At 45.5% G+C, this 19,431-nt stretch overlaps 1 protein-coding gene across 1 annotated transcript in view; it reads left to right on the forward strand.

Moving 5' to 3' along the window:
• FRYL (FRY like transcription coactivator) overlaps positions 1–19,431 on the forward strand; it is a 330,165-nt gene that overhangs the window by 36,867 nt on the left and 273,867 nt on the right. The window lies entirely within an intron of this gene.

A 19,431-nucleotide genomic window follows, 5' to 3' on the forward strand; every position in this document is an offset into this window, starting at 1 on the left:
GGGCTGTGACCTGTGCAGTGATTTCCCCCGTCTACAGGTCATATAACAAAGGTGAAAGGTCTGAGGAATGAAACAAAGTATCACAGAAAAGAGATGAGGGGCACCAATTCCTCCTGTCCTAGGTGGGTAGTGGCACCAAAAGGGGCCACATCTTCAACTTTTGGAGTCCCTTACCTCTATACACTCCATTGTGGATCTATGTTTAACATCCTCATTCCTGCTACATCTGCATGTGTAGCTGCATATTTAAGTGGTTACACATAAAATGAGTGCGGTTCCTTCCTTTTCCCCGATCACCTCCCCCCATACCCGGTGCATGCCTGTATTACAGCCGCATTCCTTCTCTTCCTCCTATTATTTCATCGTATGCCCTAGAACCAGGCTCATTGCTGTTCTTATTCTTCTCCTTGGTTGGGGAGATGTAATAAATACTAAATTTATTACCTCTCCTCAATTGTATTTGCATGTGTGTGATTTGTGGCAGGGGTAAACCTGATGTATAAATCCTATACAAAGAGCTGTCTGTATCGTGAATGTGTCTGGAGGCTATCAGCTGGATATGTAGGAGATACAGCTGGGTTTTTGGGACTGCCATTGGAAAACATTGCAGTCATTCTCTGAAGTGGCTGATAACAGTGAGCAATGGATTCAACTTAAAGGGGTTGTCCAAGTTGTTTTTATTGTTTACCTGCTCACCGCCTGAGGATAGGTCAACAATGAAGAGAAGGCAGCGCTGGCACGGCAACCAGCTTTCAACCAGCTGATTGTCGGTGGTGCCCCCGCCAATCTGGTATTGATGATGTGACGTATCCTGAGGATAGGTCATCAATAAAAACAACTTGGACAACCCCTTTAATTGTACAATGTATGTAGACCTTAGACTTGATCTCTATTAGGTAACGTGTATCTCTCAACATACATGCAGTATATATAATGAAAATATATATATATTAATGTCATTACAGAATACAAATTTGGCTTGTCAAGCTGATTTTAAGAGATTTTCTGGCGTAACTGTAGTTTGGACTCTAATTGCTGTAGTTGCTTTTTATTAGTCCAATTTTGCCATGTAAACCAATCAATCTGGTTTGTTTCCAGCACTTCCTGTTGCTGTATCCAACCAAACCCGTGATGCACTTCTCCTTTCTGTACCACAGCTCCTGCACCGCCCCTAACAACTCCCAGCTAGTTTATAGCTCCTCCCCCCCGGCTAGTTACATAGATACTCCCCTATCACTGCCCCTAACAACGCCCAGCTAGTTTATAGCTCCTCCCACCAGCTAGATACACTCACACCCAGCTATTTTATAGCTCCTCCCCCACCAGTTGCATAGACACTCCCCTATCACTGCCCCTAACAACGCCCAGTTAGTTTATAGCCCCTCCCACCAGCTAGTTAGATAGACACTTCCCTATCACTGCCCCGCCAATGGACAGAACATCACAGGAAATAGAAGAGCGCTGCATGGACACGCTCATGTGACCACAGCCCAGAAAGGGAGATGGGAGCAATAAAGGGAATTACAGCGACCTTCATAAATCATTATTTTAGCGGATGTTGATACAAACTGGAAACCCCTCTAAGCCATATTTATCAAGTGAGACTTTTTAAAAAGTAAAAATTGTCCCAATCTTGCCTCCAGTAAAGGAAGTGATGTAAAAAGTGTAGTAAGCTCTCAAGACAGATCGTATTTAATAGGTTCTCCCAAGACTAGTGTAAAAAATAAAAATCAGACATCGTACAGTACATGACAATCTCAATAACAAAGTTAGAACCAGCCCTGTACCTCACATGGATCCAGAAATCCCCCCATTCATTGCTCTGCTAGATTTATATCAAGCTGACAGCTCAATGGGAGGGTCTTTTCTACTGCAGTTCAGGGGGCGTGTCCATGCTCTCCCTATCACAGCTCAGGAGGCGTGTCCATGCTCTCCCTATCACAGCTCAGGAGGCAACTGAAGGGTGAAACTGAGCATGTGCGGCCATCTCAGTGAGCCGGACAAAGTAATAAGAATAAAAACCAGGAGGCGCTATACAGATACATTTTATTGAATAGCTCAGTGGCTATGTAAAATTTTAAATAACATGCAATTACAAAAGTATTCAGATCCAGGTGCTGGTTTGAAAACTGTAGAATATTTTTCGTGGGACAACCCCTTAAAGAGTAACCAAATTTATGAAACATTGTGCTACACTTGATAAATTTGGTTCTATTTACGGGAACACAGACTCCTGCAAAACTGCCTTTATAAATGCCCCTCATGGTGGTTCTCTCCCACAGTGTGATAATGTATGTGGGAGAGACTGGGAGCGTTGGGTTGTTTACTCTTGCAGGTAGTCACACAGCTGATGTCTCATGCCCTGAGGAATCATTGACAGAATCATCAGACAAAAGTCCCAAGGGACTGAACCGACATCTATTTTTTATGATTTTTTTTAAAAATCATTACAGATGTTTTTTTGGGCTATTTGTGTTGTGCCTGTCTTACCTTGCCCTGATCCCTGTAGTGATTGGACATTATAATTATCCAGCACAGCGATGTGATTCTGTTACTTCATGGATTATAGCCCGGCTTCAGCAGTATTTTCTGTATTTGACTTATTATATAGGATCTGAAATCACCGGTACACAATAGGCTGTTTGCATTTATTTTTTTACATTTATGATAGTATCTGGAATTTCAGCTTGAAATGCAAATATGGAAACCTGGCAATGGACGCTGAGTAAGGTGGGCTAATACACCACACCGGTATTCCATTAGCCGTCGCTTGGTGTCTGCCTCCCACTGGAAGAGGTTAAAGGGGGTTATCTAAGTTCTAAATGCCCCCCTCTATATGCCCAGGCCCTTCAGAGAGATTGTACGTGCCTCGCTCCCCAGCACCCGCGTCACTTCTCATACCGGCACAGCGGCCGCTGCATCTCCTTGTCTTGTGGATGAAAACATTTGGCGTCGTGGAGGGGGGCCTCCCTTGCGTCACCCTCGATGCTTGGGAGGTACATGTCCCTTCTTGGTGCGGTGTCTGGACACCACTTGAAGCCGCAGTGGTTTAGACAGTGTCAAAATCTGCCATGTAAGGGGTAAAATAGGCACAACATTTTGGCTTTACCCTGGTGCAGGGATCAGCAACCTTCGGCACTCCAGATGTTCTGAAACTTCAACTCCCAGAATGCTCCATTCATTTCTGCGGGAGAAGAACATCCAAATGTTTGCATGCTGGGAGTTGTAGTTTTATAGCAGCTGGAGTGCCAAAGGTTGCTGATCCCTTCCCCATTGGAAGCCTATCTGTCATGGTCAAATAATTTTTGCAGTGGTCGCTTTATTTGCCATACAGCCTGCTAGACCGAGCGATTATCATTTAGATTTGATCAATTATCGTTATATATCTGTAGTAGCATGCAACCATCCATCCAACAACGAGCGATAAATCCTTCAGTTTCTATGGTTTGAACAAATCTGCCTGACTGTGAGATTATGATTATTCACGGCCACATCCCCATTATCTAATCAGAAATCCCGTCGTTGGCAGTGTAAATGCTGTGGGGACAAACAAGCGATGATCACAATACTAAGCAAATTGCAAAAATATCTGGGGATTATTTTTTTATGCAATTGAACATCATCTTTTCTGTGTGAATGACTCATTAAGGCTACTTTCGCACTCACGGTTGGTGCAGACCCGTCATGGATCTGCACAGACGGATCCGTTCAGATAATACAACCTTCTGCGTCCGTTCAGAACGGATCCGTTTGTATTATCTTTAACATAGCCAAGACGCATCCGTCTTGAACACCACTGAAAGTCAATGGAGGACGGATCCGTTTTCTGTTGTCATAGAAAACTGATCCGTCCCCATTGACATACATTGTGTGTCAGAACTGATCCGTTTTGCCTCAGTTTCGTCAGTTTTGGTGTCCGCCTCCAAAGCGGAATGGAGACGGAACGGAAGCAAACTGATGCATTCTGAGCTCCCGATCCCTGTGGATGTATTCCTTATGTACATTGGGAAACGGTCATGAGATCAGAAACATAGAAACATAGAATGTGTCGGCAGATAAGAACCATTGGGCCCATCTAGTCTGCCCAATATATCTGAATCCTATGAATAGCCCCTGGCCCTATCTTATATGAAGGATGGCCTTATGCCTATCCCATGCATGCTTAAACTCCTTCACTGTATTTGCAGCTACCACTTCTGCAGGAAGGCTATTCCATGCATCCACTACTCTCTCAGTAAAGTAATACTTCCTGATATTACTTTTAAACCTTTGCCCCTCTAATTTGAAACCATGTCCTCTTGTAGCAGTTTTTCTTCTTTTAAATATTCTCTCCTCTTTTACCTTGTTTATTCCCTTTATGTATTTAAAACTTTCTATCATATCCCCTCTGTCTCGTCTTTCTTCCAAGCTATACATGTTAAAGGGCTTCTGTCACCCCACTAAAGTGATTTATTTTTTTTGGGCTAGTTAAATTAGTTATATTGCGATATATATAAATATAGTGGTGTTACTTACTTTGATCCAGCAGTTTCTTCCAAAAACGAAGTTTTATAATATGTAAATTAGGTCTCTACCAGCAAGTAGGGCGGCTACTTGCTAGTAGCTGCTGCAGAAAACCGCCCCCTCGTCGTGTTGATTGACAGGGCCAGCCGGGATCTCCTCCTCCGGCTGGCCCTGTCAGCATTTCAAAAATCGCGCGCCTGTGTTGATCCGGCGCAGGCGCTCTGAGATGAGGCTCGTCTCCTCAGAACTCCCTCAGTGCGCCTGCGCCGATGACGTCTTCTATTTCGGTGATGTCATCGGCGCAGGCGCACTGAGGGAGTTCTGAGGAGACGAGCCTCCTCATCTCAGAGCGCCTGCGCCGAATGAACACAGGCGCGCGATTTTTGAAATGCCGACAGGGCTGGCCGGTGGAGGAGATCCCGGCTGGCCCTGTCAATCAACACGACGAGGGGCGGTTTTCTGCAGCAGCTACCAGCAAGTAGCCGCCCTACTTGCTGGTAGAGACCTAATTTACATATTATAAAACTTCATTTTTGGAAGAAACTGCTGGATCAAAGTAAGTAACACCATTATATTTTCATATATCGCAATATAACTAATTTAACTAGCCCAAAAAAAAAAAATCACTTTAGTGGGGTGACAGAAGCCCTTTAAGGTCCTTTAATCTTTCCTGGTAAGTTTTATCCTGCAATCCATGTACCAGTTTAGTAGCTCTTCTCTGAACTCTCTCCAAAGGACTCGGGAATCCTATTGTGACATGTAATAATTACAGTCTTTTAAATATTTTCTCTTCTTGATTTAATTAACTTTGTCAATGTAATCCTGGAGAGTCGCTTTACGGGCAGTGCCCCGACGATGAACACAATGGAATGTTGATTCAGTTACATATTTATTCCCAGAGAATTCTTGTACAGTCACTCAGAATTGAGAAAGCTCGTTGGAAGAACGAGTGAAACGTTTTTCAAGAAATCTTCAGTAAGTCCAGTTGCCTTGATTTATTCTTTACAGATAACACAATGGAACTTGGCTCAACGAATCTTTCTGGCAAAAGTTACATCTTGTAGACATAATACACTTGAATGGGAGCAGCACTGCAGTAGCCAGACATGGCCACTACAAGTCTGTGGAGCTGTGTAGTTCTGATGCCTTGTTCCGGTGCAGCAGCTCCTGAAATAGTTAGTCGACTGGGGGAGGGTTTGGGAGCTGCATATTGATGGTTATGTCCCATAAAACCCTTTTAAACGGGTTGTTCGTTTTTAAAAATAATCAGGTGTCACGGCTGTATGTGAGCAACAATAGTATACACAGTAAAAGAGCTACTGACCGGACCCAAACTAGGGAGGATAAAGGGTGACCCCTGTCAGACCCTCAAAGCTCTCCCTATGCTTCTAAGCACATGCCCGGATCCAAATGGCGGAACGAGGCATGCCCACGTACCTAAGACTAATGACCACTGTAACCCCTACAATAGTGGAAGGGGCACGGCCACCGGTGCCCTACTCGGTATATGGAGGGAACCGTGGCCACCTCAGATCCAGTCAGAAAATGATCTGGTACACAACAATGTCTGTACACTTAGCTGAAGGTGTTGCAGCCGCAGAGAAGACGGATCCAAGGACAGCTGGCAATATCCGGAGTGCTTGCTGCAGCAGAACACAGGTCCAGTGAACTGATAGCTACAAGTGAAGATACTAAAGCAAGAGCTACAACTGAAATGAGAACTATAATCCACGTCCTACAATAGGAGGAGGGGTGATATAAAGAGAGGGAAATCAAACGCATAAGGAACAGCTGGGAGGAAGGAAACCAAAAGTAAACAGAGCAGTGAGAACTCCTCCCAGCTCTAGTAGTGACATCATCACAGGGGTGGAGAAACAGAGCTGTGAGAACGTCCCAAAGCTCTGGTAGTGACAGTACCCCCCCCTCTACGGGTGGACTCCGGACACCCAGGACCCACCTTCTCAGGATGAGCCCTATGAAATGCCCTGATGAGGCGAGTGGCTTTAATGTCCGACACCGGAACCCACATCCTCTCCTCAGGACCATAACCCTTCCAATGAACGAGGTACTGAAGAGAACCGCGGACAATGCGAAAGTCCACAATTCTGGAAACCTCAAGCTCCAGATTGCCATCAACCAAAATCGGAGGAGGAGGCAAAGAGGAGGGTACCGTGGGCTGGACATATGGTTTTAAGAGAGATCTGTGAAATACATTATGTATCTTCCAAACCCGTGGAAGATCAAGACGGAAGGCAACAGGATTGATGACTGACAAGATTTTATAAGGCCCAATAAACTTGGGACCCAATTTCCAGGAGGGAACCTTCAGTTTAATATTTCTTGTAGACAACCACACCAGATCACCCACATTCAGGTCCGGACCAGGCACACGTCTCTTATCAGCCACATGCCTATACCTCTCACTCATCTTTTTAAGATTACTCTGAATCTTTTGCCAAATGGTAGACAAAGACGAGGAAAATCTCTCCTCCTCAGGTAAACCAGAAAGAGCCCCTCCCAAGAATGTCCCAAACTGCGGATGGAACCCATATGCACCAAAGAATGGTGACTTATCAGAAGATTCCTGACGACGGTTGTTCAGAGCAAACTCAGCAAGAGGGAGAAATAAACACCAATCCTCCTGGTTCTCTGCCACAAAACAGCGCAAATATGTCTCCAGATTCTGATTGAGGCGCTCAGTCTGACCATTCGACTGCGGGTGAAAAGCAGAAGAGAAGGACAGCCGAACCCCCAGGCGAGAACAGAAAGCCTTCCAGAACCTGGACACAAACTGCGTGCCTCTATCGGAAACAATATCAGAGGGAATGCCGTGCAATTTAACAATATGGTCGACAAAAGCTTGCGCTAACGTTTTAGCATTGGGTAAACCAGGGAAAGGTACGAAATGAGCCATCTTGCTAAAACGGTCCACCACCACCAGGATCACCGACTTCCCCGAGGAACGAGAAAGATCCGTGATAAAGTCCATGGACAGGTGTGTCCAAGGACGGGAAGGTATGGGTAACGGGAGAAGGGAACCTGAAGGCCGTGAACAAGGGACCTTAGCGCGAGCGCACGTCTCACAAGCAGCCACAAAGCCCTCCACCGACTTACGAAGAGCCGGCCACCAAAATCTCCGAGCAATGAGATCTACCGTGGTTCTACTCCCGGGGTGACCAGCAAGAACCGTATCATGATGCTCCTTAAAGAGTTTGTGACGTAGCTCAGGAGGCACGAACAACTTCCCAGAAGGACAACGGGCAGGTGCCTCAGTCTAGGCAGCCTGGACCTCGGCCTCCAAATCGGAATATAGAGCAGAAACAACTACCCCCTCCGCCAAAATGGGACCCGGGTCCTCGGAGTTTCCTCCTCCCGGAAAACAGCGAGAGAGAGCATCAGCCTTCACATTTTTTTATCCCAGGTCGAAATGTAACAACAAAATTGAATCTGGAGAAGAACAGAGACCATCTGGCCTGTCTCTGATTCATACGCCTGGCCAACTCCAAGTATGCCAGATTCTTATGGTCGGTAAAAACGGTGATAGGGTGCCTGGCCCCCTCCAACCAATGGCGCCATTCCTCGAAAGCCAACTTGATGGCCAACAACTCCCTATCTCCCACATCATAGTTTCTCTCTGCCGGGGAGAGTTTTTTAGAGAAAAAGGCACAGGGTCGCCATTTGGCAGGAGAAGGGCCCTGGGACAAAACCGCACCCACACCCACCTCGGAAGCATCCACCTCAACAATAAAAGGTAAGGAAACATCGGGATGCACCAAGACGGGAGCAGACGCAAAACTCTCTTTAATCTTAGAAAAGGCTGCAAGCGCCTCCTCCGACCAAGAGGAAAAATCCGCCCCCTTTTTTGTCATGTCAGTAAGGGGTTTGACAACAGAGGAATAATTCAAAATGAACTTTCTGTAATAGTTCGCAAAACCCAGAAAGCGCATCAATGCCTTCTGATTCTCAGGAAGCTCCCACTCAAGTACAGCACGGACCTTCTCCGGATCCATGCGAAAACCAGAAGCAGAGAGGAGAAAACCCAGAAATTGAATCTCCGATACCATAAAAAGACATTTCTCCAGCTTGGCGTACAATTTATTTTCCCGCAGAATCTGCAGAACCTGAAAAAGATGATCCTGATGGGTCTGAACATCAGGGGAAAAAATCAAAATATCATCAAGATACACCAATACAAATTTCCCCATTAAATGGTAGAAAATACTATTAACAAAATGCTGAAAGACGGCCGGAGCATTCATCAGGCCGAAAGGCATAACGAGATTCTCGAAATGCCCGTTAGGGGTATTAAAGGCCGTTTTCCATTCATCCCCCTCTCTGACCCTGACCAGGTTGTATGCGCCTCTCAAATCCAATTTGGAAAACACCTTGGCCCCAACAATTTGGTTGAAGAGGTCCGGGATCAGAGGAAGGGGATAGGGATCGCGAATCGTGATACGGTTCATCTCCCTAAAATCTAGGCAAGGTCTCAGAGAGCCATCTTTTTTTTTAACAAAAAAAAAACCCGCGGCCACAGGTGACTTTGTGGGACGAATATGCCCCTTCTCGAGACTCTCGGAGATATAAGTTCGCATTGCGATTCTTTCCGGTTGTGAGAGATTGTAGAGGCGTGCTTTTGGCAGCTTGGCGCCGGGAATGAGGTTAATGGGACAGTCAAACTCCCGGTGAGGAGGTAGCTCCTGAACACCGCTCTCGGAAAACACGTCCGAGAAATCAGAGAGAAATGATGGCACAGTTTTAGTAGACACCTCTGCAAAAGTCGCTGTGAGACAATTCTCTCTACAAAAGTCACTCCACTCATTTATTTGCCTTCCTTGCCAATCAATAGTGGGGTTATGTCTAGTGAGCCAGGGTAACCCCAAAACTAGAGGAGAAGGCAATCCGTTAAGGACAAAACAAGATATTTCCTCCACATGAGTGTCACCTACAGCTAGCCGGATATTGTGAACAATGCCCTTCAGAGATCTCTGTGAGAGTGGAGCAGAGTCAATAGCAAAAACAGGTATATCCTTTTCTAATGTGCAAACCTGAAAACCATGCATGGCTACAAATTGAGTGTCAATAAGATTGACGGCCGCTCCACTATCGACAAAAATCTCACAAGAAATGACTTTGCTCTCTAGCGCCACCCTGGCAGACAGGAGAAAACGGGAACTGCAGGTCAGAGGAAAAGCATCAATTCCTACATCAACTTTGCCCAAAGTAGCAGATGAAGCAGAATTTGATGATCTACCTTTTGAGGTTTTTCTCTTATTATCGCTCTTAGTACAGTTCAAGAATCTCCTAAACGGACAAAAATTTGGCAAATGACCTATGCCCCCACAACAAAAACACACCATACTCTGAGGACTAAATCCTCTTTTATCAGGGGCAAGTCGACCTAGCTGCATGGGCTCCTCCTCAGAAGGGAGCGAGACAGGATGAGGCCCCTGCACACTGAATGAGTCCGCACCACTGCCCCTAGACTGACAATGGCTGGACAGAGAGGTCTCGTTTCTTTCTCTTAGACGCCTGTCAAGGCGTACCGCCAATGACATGGCAGACTCTAAGGACGTTGGTCTCTCATGGAAAGCAAACGCATCTTTCAATCTCTCTGAGAGACCATGACAGAACTGACTCCGGAGTGCAGCATCATTCCAACCCGAATCAGCTGCCCATCTCCGAAATTCAGAACAATAAAGCTCCGCAGACAGTTTGTTCTGGCATAAAACACGTAAGTTAGATTCGGCCAGAGCAACACGATCCGGGTCATCATAAATCTGCCCCAGGGCCACAAAAAATCTTTCCACGGATCGAAGGGAGGGATCCCCTGATGGCAGCGAAAAAGCCCAAGTCTGAGCATTACCCCTGAGCAGGGAGATGACAATCCTCACCCTCTGCTGCTCATTACCAGAGGAGTGGGGACACAAGCAAAAATGGAGTTTGCATGCCTCTCTGAAGCTAACAAAATTCTCACTGCCCCCGGAGAACGTTTCCGGAAGTGAGACCTTTGGCTCGCAACAGACTCCATGAGCCGGAGCAGAGCCCAATGCTTGAAGCTGAGTCATAGATTGACGGAGATCCGCTACTTTCAAAGAAAGACCCTGCATGCGGTCAACCAAGCCAGAAAGCGGATCCATGTCAAAAAAGGACGGTTTTGGTGGATTATAATGTCACGGCTGTATGTGAGCAACAATAGTATACACAGTAAAAGAGCTACTGACCGGACCCAAACTAGGGAGGATAAAGGGTGACCCCTGTCAGACCCTCAAAGCTCTCCCTATGCTGCTAAGCACATGCCCTGATCCAAATGGCGGAACGAGGCATGCCCACGTACCTAAGACTAATGACCACTGTAACCCCTACAATGGAAGGGGCACGGCCACCGGTGCCCTACTCAGTATATGGAGGGAACCGTGGCCACCTCAGATCCAGTCAGAAAATGATCTGGTACACAACAATGTCTGTACACTTAGCTGAAGGTGTTGCAGCCGCAGAGAAGACGGATCCAAGGACAGCTGGCAATATCCGGAGTGCTTGCTGCAGCAGAACACAGGTCCAGTGAACTGATGGCTACAAGTGAAGATACTAAAGCAAGAGCTACAACTGAAACTATAATCCACGTCCTACAATAGGAGGAGGGGTGATATAAAGAGAGGGAAATCAAACGCATGAGGAACAGCTGGGAGGAAGGAAACCAAAAGTAAACAGAGCAGTGAGAACTCCTCCCAGCTCTAGTAGTGACATCATCACAAGGGTGGAGAAACAGAGCTGTGAGAACGTCCCAAAGCTCTGGTAGTGACATCAGGGGAACGAATGGTTAAAAAAAAAAAAAAAGTTGAAGGGGTTTACCCTTCTGGGACATTGATGGCATATCGCCAGGATATGCCATCAATGTCAGACAGATGTGGGTCCCGCCTCATATCTCCAGAACAGGGCTCCTGAAGTGAAGGAGAGCACACAGCGCATGCGCGGAGATCCCCTCCATTCACCTTTTAAGGGACTTCTGAGAATAGCCGAGCGAGTGCACTTGGCTGTTTTTAGAAGTCCGATAGCATTGAATGGAAAACGCACCTCTCCATTCACAGCTATGGGGCTACTGGAAATGGTAAAGCTAACTCTCTCAGATAGCATGGATGGTGGCCATGCATGCGCGGCTGCTCTCCATTCACTTCTGGGGACCTGTGCTGGAAGTAGGTGTGGGACCTGCACCTGTCTGACATTGATGGCATATTGCTAAGATATGTCACCAATGTCCCAGATGGGTCAAACCCCTTCAGCTCTTCTTCTAAGGGTTTCTCTTGTTGCAGTGTTGTAGGTCTGGTCCCAGGGATTCCAGTTTCTAATGGACCAGAAGCGATGATGTCACACCCAGTCAATGATTGGCCTCAGAGGTCTGTGATCTTATCACTTCCAGGCACTCGACTTACAGCTCTGAAATAGAGGGACTATTCTTGTCTGCCCCCATGACCAGTTTAAAAATTCTGGACAACCCCTTTAAAGCTTAGCAGTAAGTACTGCAGCATGTTTCCTTTATAATTGGAGGTACCCTTTTAAATGATGAATTTTCACAGATGGAATGTACCGTATTTTTCGCTTTATAAGACGCACTTTTTTTTCTCCAAGTGTGGGGAAAATGGCCCTGTGTCTTATAAAGCGAATACTAGTGAGCGCTTTCATTATGGAAGTGCTAACTAGTATGAATTAGGGTACCTTGTGGTACTCGCCCTCTCTCCTCCGGTCTTCCTTCCTGGGGCAGCGCTTCACTTGCGTGACCACGTACTGTGTCAGCACGTAGTGAGCGCACTGTGACCTGATGCTGAACGCAGTCAGGTGACAGAGCAGCGCAGGCCTGGAAGACAGGGGAAGGCGACTTCTGCCGAAGGTGGAGAGGAGCTGCGGCACAGGAGAGGTGAGAGGAGGTTTTTATTTTAATCTGATCTAAGGTCTGATGGGGGTCTGACATGGAGGGCTGATGTGATGTCCTGATAAGGGGGTCAGATGTGATGTCCTTATGTGGGGGCTTGATCTAATGTCTTGATATTTATGGGGGTCTGATCTGAGGATCTGATGGGAGGTCTGATGAAATTTTTTATTATTATTATTTTCCTCCTCTTAAACCTTGGGTACGTCTTATCATGGGGTGAGTCTTATAAAGCGAAAAATACCGTATGTGAATGTCCAATCACTAGATGAATTTGTTTGGCAGTAGTTGACGTTCTTCAGCGTTCTTCAGCATTTCAGTGTCTTGTTTCCCCCCCCGATTGGTATCTCTTCTTATGGTACACATTGTATTGCTCCTTTCCAGGGACCGTATCCATCTGCCTGGAACAGAAGTGAGCCCATCATCCCTGAGGGGACCCTGCCTTGTAGTCATCGGTGGTTGTTTCCAACTCTTCTGCAGCGTCGTGCTAGCTGCTCCTCTTAATCCTTCTCGTATCTCTCTTCTAGAGCTGCAGCAGGCTGTTTGCTTGCTTTAAGACGTGCTTGCGTTCTGCTCAGGGTCTTCCCTCTGCGGGGGTGGGGGGCCTAATTACCAGGGATCAGCTAAGTTCCTTTCATCTCGTTCCATACATGATTTCAGCAGTTATCCTGGAGCTTGTGGTTGTAGTTCATCGTTTTTTCCACGTTTGCACAAAGTCTCATTAACAATAGATGATGCCCTTAAAGGAGACCAGTCCTTCTTTCCTCTATCATTCGTCGCAATAGCATCCACTAAATGGCTCCCCCAAAGGGTTTACCTTTGAACCAGAGGTAAAATTGACTCCTAGCGTGATCACCTATGTGATGAGAATATTGCAGACAGTTGCTCAATGTGGTTCGAGACCAATGAAATAGTATTGTGAGATGATGGCTCCATGTAATGGAGATTTATGATGGCTATGTCCGCACAGGATTAATACGTCGTGGATTTGCATGCCGCAAATTTGCAGCTTTTTTACAGAACCAGCAATGTTAATGGTCCTTTAAAGAAGATCTGTCACCTCTCCTGACACGTCTGTTTTAGTAACTTCTTGCATCCCGTATGTAATAACAATTCTGGAACATCTATTCTCATGACTGTCTGTTGCTTCATTCTTCTGTTACCCTGACAAAGCTTTTTGGAGCGAAACGCGCGTCGGGTGTTTGATCTTTCATGTACACTGCTTATTATCGATTTTTAGATTGGGAGTATAATAAATCCTTTCTACTCCAACTGAATCTGAAGGTTTCTAAAGTGTGGAAATTCTGTTACTCCTGGAGCAACACGGTCCAACTTAGAAGCGCATCTGTATATGGGAACTGTACCCACTTCACGATCGGGACCTGCGACGCACTTTCAAAGCTGTTTTTATATATTTTTTACTAAAGTTTTATGCGTTTGCACCTTTGGGGCAGTAGTAGAACTAAAGGGCCACCATGTGTCGTTCTCTACTCATGGACGGGTCTTGTTCCTCTTCTATCTGCTCAGTCAATGAGATGTCTCATAGAGGAACATTATATGAACCCCCCTTCCCCAAATGATAAGTTCTTGGGGGACAATAATCGGCTGTAATTACACCTAGCTTTATAAGTCTGGATGCTGAGCACTCATTTAATTATCCAATATAATGTGCAGATGGGGGCTGGATGCCATGGAACGTGCTGTAGCCATACTGACGCCGTATGGGCGATGCTTTGTGTCTTTGGAAATATTAATTGGTATAATTTTATTTTTTTCCTAATTGTCTTTTGGACTATATATGGTGTTTACTCCCTTTTTACAAGGGTCTCGTTTGGCAGACTGACTCTCCTGATGGCTCCGGCGAACATCAGCTATGTCGTAGTACCAACACATTAGCCGTTTATAGATGGAAAAGCATGTGGAACAATTTAAGTCTTTTTGTCCGTGTGAGAGGTCTGCCCTGCAAGACTGGGTGTGGGCAGAGAATCTGGAGTATGTTGAGTCCTGGGTGCCTGCTGCACAGACATGGCATTATCTGGGCTTTTTGTCCATTGTGTGAATAATTGACTTCTGCATGGCGGATTAGAGTTTGGGTACGTACTGCACTTTTCTATACTTATCACATGTCCTGTGTGTTGGGGGCATCGCCATGTTCTTTCTATGAGGAATTTGTGTGTATGATGAGTGTAGTGCTCCGGACGGAAGAGGGCAAGTTACACTACAGTATGTGTGAGTATTTGTACCGTATTCTCACAAGTGGTCTACTGGTGGCGTTATACCTTTGTAGTATTACATACTCTTATTCTGCGATGTAAGAGTAGCGCTATTAGTGAGCAGCTCAAAAATGACAGCTATACCATGTTTTTTAAAGATCTAATTTGTGTTTTTGACAGTCGCCCTTAGGCCTCATGCACATAACCGTATGTATTTTGCGGTCCGCAAAAATGACGGATGATGTCTGTGTGCTTTCCATATTTTGCGTAACCCTAATAGAACAGTACTATCCTTGTCCGTAATGCGGACAATAATAGGACAAGTTCTATTTTTTTGCGGAATAGACACACAGAAATATGGAAATGGAACACACACTGATTAACTTCCATTTTTTTGCTTAGCGCATACGGTCCACAAAAAAAACGGAACAGACACAGAAAGAAAATATATTCGGGTGCATGAGCCCTTAAGATGACAGTGAGACATCTTTCCTTTCTTATCCCTTCTGCTTCTGCCGGCTCCTTGTCAATGGCTTTCTCTCTTGATTCTACTTGCCCGTTTGGGTGAGTCAAATGGCATGTTACCCTTAGTCCTCATGTACATGACCATATCCGTATTTTGTTTCGCAAACCACAGATCCACAAAATACAGATACCTTCCATGTACAATCCGCACTTTTTCACTCCACGGATGTGGACGGAACATGGGTGACATCGGTGTGCTGTCCGTTTTTTGCGGTCCCATAGAAATAAATTGGATCTGTGTACGGTCAGCAGAAAATGCTGATTGGACACGGATGCAAAATGCGGTCCTGTGAGACTGGGATGAACTGCCGACTGATACCATCTCATCTTTAGGATAAGAATAGAATTCAGTTTGAGATCCAAAATGGTCTGATCCCTGATGCTTTGTAAATGGCCTTGTAAATTCCTTACATTGCAATTCCCTAATAATGTGCTTTTGTGAAATATCTGAGGATAGACAGCACTGTGTAGAATGGTAAATTATCAGTCCCAGTGCAATAGCTATTGTTTCCTAGGGGACAGGTTGTAATTGATGTTGTGCATATTGTAAAATTTCTGATAGTCTCAAAGTCACTTGGAACTAATTTTGCCGTAGAGTATAATTGCAGATGCATAGCAACTGAATGAGCAAAAAACATTTTACAGGAAATGTAACATTTTCAGAAGCCCTAATCTTGTGCCTAAAGGGACTGATTAGGAAAATAACACCATGTGTAAAATAACTTTTTAAAACCTGCCTGAGTTTTCAAAAAGGTTTGCATAATGGCTGTTATTTTTTGGGCTAATGTCTCTTTCGGCCATATTATTTCCAGTTTCAGCTGCACAGTTAGGTGTATCTCTCTCTCAGAATCAGGGTGCATATCCCTTCTGTGAATTATGCCGTCACTGTACTGCTGTGACGTCCTTTCCCTTACTTTCCACTATGTTTGTTTTCAGCTCCAGTCAGATAAGGAGGGGAAAGTCAGACTTGCAGAAAAGAAGGACGCCCCCTTTACCTTCAGAAGCAGCGTAGGAGCAGTTCTTTTATCATTCTCGGGATGCTCTGGCACGCCCTCATTTCCTGTGAGCCCTCTTTTGTCTCTATTACTAGGGATAGTAGATCTTGCCTGACAGCAGGCAGTGGGCTGCAAATTAGTTGGGAGGTGCGACCCCTAGTGGCCATGACTTTTACAGGATTTCTTTAGGTGGATGCAGGCATATTTTTTAAATTAAGTGATTTAGAAATTAGCTAGTTACACCATTCTCAAATAAATTAAATGAAGTTGTGCAAAAGTACAGTGACTCTTTGAAGAGGACTGGTAACCTCTCCTGACATGTCTATTTTTTGTAATAACTTGCATTCCTCCTGTAATAATACCTCCCAACCGTCTCCGATCCAGAGGGTCAGTCCTGGTTTTTGGTGGCTGTCCTGGAAGGGCAGAGGCATGTGCTGCCTTTAAATGAGACAATTGAAATCAATGGTGAAGCAGGGACCCATCAGCTCCCTGCTTCACCATTCCCCTGGATGATGCTGTCCCCAGCAGCAGGTGCGATGCAATGACCTAATGATGCTTGCTGGGCTAAGTAAGGGTAAATGCACACGTTCAGGATTTCTGTGCGGACAATCCGCACTGAAATCCGCAGGTGTTCGCAGGGAAATCTGTACGGTCAATCCGCATGAATTGGTGTGGATTTGAATGTGGATTTTACTGTCCCCATTGAAGTGAATCCATAAAATACAGGAGAAATAAAATAAATTGACATGCTGCGGATTTTAAAATCCACACCGTAGGTCAAAATCCGCACAAAAAAAATTTCAAATTCTCATAGAAATCAATGTACATGACCTACGTTGCGGATTTTCTGCACGCAAATCCGCATTCAATCCTGATCGTGTGCATTTAGCCTAAGAGAGTGCACAGGCTGGGGAATAATGATCATCCCCTGGCCTATGTGCTTTAGTGCTCAGCCTAGCACCTGGTGCTGGGGAGAGCAGGATGTTCGCTGTTCACTGGGGGATTGGGGCTAGGTGATTTTATTTATTTTATTAACACTATTGTAAGGTGGGCACTAAGGGGGCAGCGGAGCAGCACTATTTTGAGGGGGCACTTAGTCTTAGTGGGCATTCTGCTGTGTGCGGACACTAAGGGGGAATAACTATTGTTTGGGGGGTTTAGGCGTGTATAGCTAGGGATTCGGTGGCTTGGTGTAAAAAAAAAAAAATAATAATTTTGGGATGATATTTTCCCTCCTTGGTCTTTTTTAAATGTTGAAAGATATGATGTAATAACAATTCTAGAGGATCATTTTCATATCACTCTCTGATGTGTTGTTCCGCTATTATTCCTACCAGAAACTTGAGTAAATTGCCATCAGTTTGCAATGAAGATCCAGAAGGGTGTGACCAGTTGGGGGTGTGCTACTGCACAGTCTGACCTTATTCAGTCAGTGCTGCCAATGCCAGACTGTGCAAGGACATCCCCTCACCTGGTAACACTCTCATGAACTGTTTTTGCAGTTTGCCGGCAGTTCATTTATTTCTAGCAAGAGTAATAGAGGAATGGTATGGCCCAAAGTTACGCGAAAAAGATGCTCCAGAATTAGTTTTACACTGGGAATGCAAGTAGTTACTAAAGCAGACATGACAGGAGCGGTGCGACATAAAGGGCATCTGATAGGTGATGTGGATTATCAGTCCGTCAGAAAAGTGTATACAATTTATGTGCAAAGAGAGCGTCTATAAAGCGAGCCTAAAATAATCCGTTGATATCTTAGGCGGCAGAGGTGCTACCGGATTTGTACATTTCTGCGGGTCAGCTGTAAAGCCTTTTCTATCTGTAATCTGCAGATTATTCGGAAAGGTTGAGTTCGGCCCCCTCCCTGGTCAGACCGCATGTATATGCCCCACAGTTCAATGTAACTGCCGAGCTTTTTTGTGGTGGAAATTTCCATCCCTGCATTTTTTTTCTTCTCGCAGCTGAAATCTTAAGCCGTGCTTTGCTTTTGTTTTCTGGGAACGGAGGCCTGTATTTTTATTTTTTTTTATTGTGTTGCGGTAGATTTTATCGTCGTCCCCCCCCCCCCCCCTTAGCCGTGATAATTAGGAAGCTGGATCAATTGTCTATTAATTTGGTAACTTGTTTTTACAGGGAGTGTGTTTCCCATCCAGGACTGACTTCCCATTGTTTGCCAGTGAGAGGAAGCCAGCGACTTCTTGTAAGAACAGAACCGAGATAAAGAGCGTCTTGGAGGGAGCTGTTTGGTGAAGGGCTTTGTATGGCTGCAGAGGAATGTCTGTGGGAAGAGGAGTGGGCAGATGCCGGCTGCTGCGGCTACATGTCTGGGCAGGAGGCTCTGCGCTAAGTGATTTCAGCCTCCTCTTCCTCACAATGTCCCCTTTGCCCCTTTCCTGTTGCATTACACTTCAGACAAGTTACAGCAAAGATCCAGTGATTTCCTTATTATTTCATCTTAGAAAATGTCTGGTGAGGCCTGGACTTGTTACTGAGCAGATATCACACAGATCTCACCTTGAAAGGGCACCCACTGTAGTTTTTGCTTTTGCTAATTGCATTTCCTCGTAAATTATTATTAAAGGTGTTTTCCGAGATTTTAATACTGATGACTTATCCTCTGGAAGGTCATCAGTGCCCGATCGGTGGGGATACAGCATAAAGTGGTTTTTGTCTGGCCGGATATCGGGCGGACCCCTTTATAGTCAATGGGGCCGGCGGCCATTGCAGTAACATCCGGCAGTGCTGGATTCAGAGTGGTCTGGCAGGGTGTTGTCTGACAGAACTACAGTATACCGCGAGTGTGAGACTAGACTAAGCGGCATGTTACATAGCGATCTTCATGTCAGTTGTAGCCCCAGCCTTTTTAAAGGCTTTACCTGCTCCTACGCCAAACTTCTTGGAAGTAGAGAGGGGTCCCCGGAGCGGAAACCTTTTCTCCTGCATTTATAAGATTGGGAAGTGCTGGTCTAGTTATTTGACTTCTTTTGTAGTTGCCAGAATGCCAGAATAAATATAATAGTAAGGTCTCATGCACACAACCGTTGTTCGGGTCCGCATCCGAGCCGCAGTTTTTGCAGCTCGGGTGCAGACCCATTCACTTCAATGGGGCCGCAAAAGATGCGGACGGCACTCCGTGTGCTGTCCGCATCCGTTCCGTGGCCCCGCAAAAAAAATATAACATGTCTTATTCTTGTCCGTTTTGCGGACAAGAATAGACATTTCTACAATGGGCCGCCTGTTCCGTTCCGCAAATTGTGGAAGGCACACGGGCGGC

This window comes from Bufo bufo, chromosome 2, assembly GCF_905171765.1.
Source record: "Bufo bufo chromosome 2, aBufBuf1.1, whole genome shotgun sequence".
Taxonomy (NCBI): domain Eukaryota; kingdom Metazoa; phylum Chordata; class Amphibia; order Anura; family Bufonidae; genus Bufo; species Bufo bufo.